Raw genomic sequence first — 1,425 nt, 5'->3', positions numbered from 1 at the left:
AGCAAGCCTGTGTTGCTTTGTCCACCGCCGAAGCGGAATACATTTCCGCTGGTGTGTGTTGCACTCAAATCCTATGGATGAAGCAGCAACTCAAGGACTTTGGTCTTAAACTGGAAAAGATCCCATAAATGCGATAATACAAGTGCCATAAACCTATCCAAGAATCCCGTTTTGCATTCTAGAACCAAGCATATAGAAATTAGACATCATTTCTTACGTGATCATGTACAAAAAGGTGACTGCGTTCTTGAATTTGTTGAAACCTCTAGACAGTTAGCAGATATTTTCACCAAGCCCCTTCCACGGGATACTTTCTATGTTCTAAGGAGAGAACTTGGAATTCTTGATGAACAATATCTTGATTAAAACTGCCTAGATGTTTGCTTTATGTCATGTCTCTATATGTTTATTTGTCTCTTGTTCTAAATGATATATGTTGTAGTGCAAAATTATACCTCATGATAACTTCTTTTCGCGATTAAAAATGTGTCAATAAATCCGTTAAAATGCATGCATAAGTCCTAAAGATTTGAAACCGTTTTGCTAGCTAAAAACCATTTTTTTACCGTGTTTAATCGATTAAACACTTAGTGTTAATCGATTACCTCGGCATCATTTTCTGAAACATCAATTTTTACATGATTTTAATCGATTAACCATGCCCGTTAATCAATTAAAACCAGCAACTTAAGTGCAGACAGCACCTCCAGCACCTCGGTTTCACGCTTTTTCCGGCATTTTCTCCACCTCTTTTCACTTGTATGTCTCTGAAATTGGAACTCAACTTATCCAAGTGCTATAAGGTAGATAAACCTCTCCCTAAACCTCTCAAAACCATCTAGAAATCTCACATTATCATCCTCATTCCATCATATTCCAATTTTTCCCCAAATTAAACACTAGGTTAGGTTTGCCTAATCCTTCACTCGGGATCGCGGTGACCCTTATTACTCGCTCATTATGAAAGAGACCCGTTTGGCGAAGTTCCTAGGACGCAAACCCACTTATGTAAGGTATGTCGACTTAACTTGGATGGCGGAACAGAATTTCAGCGTTCCGCATGATATGGAGGCTCGGGGAGTCGTTAAATTTCGGGAATTAAAGGGACAAGTTTACCCTACTCTAGTTAGGGAATTTTATGCAAATTCCAGATATAAGGATGGCAAATACTGGTCTATGATTTCTGGTAAATTGTTTGAGATTAGTGATGAATTGTTTATGAATGTCGGTGGATTGTCATCTTCGGATTATGGAATAGGAGATTGCTCATGGGTTAAGGATAACTTTGATCCTACTTAGGTTTATAAGTCATTTCTTGGAGGTCCTCATCTGTATATTTCGGGTCAACTGACCAAGGCTGGGTGATTATCTATTGAGAACAGGCTGTTACATTATATCATTGCTTATATTCTGGTACAGAGGAAC

This window comes from Lupinus angustifolius, chromosome LG17 (assembly GCF_001865875.1).
Source record: "Lupinus angustifolius cultivar Tanjil chromosome LG17, LupAngTanjil_v1.0, whole genome shotgun sequence".
Lineage (NCBI taxonomy): Eukaryota > Viridiplantae > Streptophyta > Magnoliopsida > Fabales > Fabaceae > Lupinus > Lupinus angustifolius.
This window is presented reverse-complemented; position numbering follows the sequence as displayed.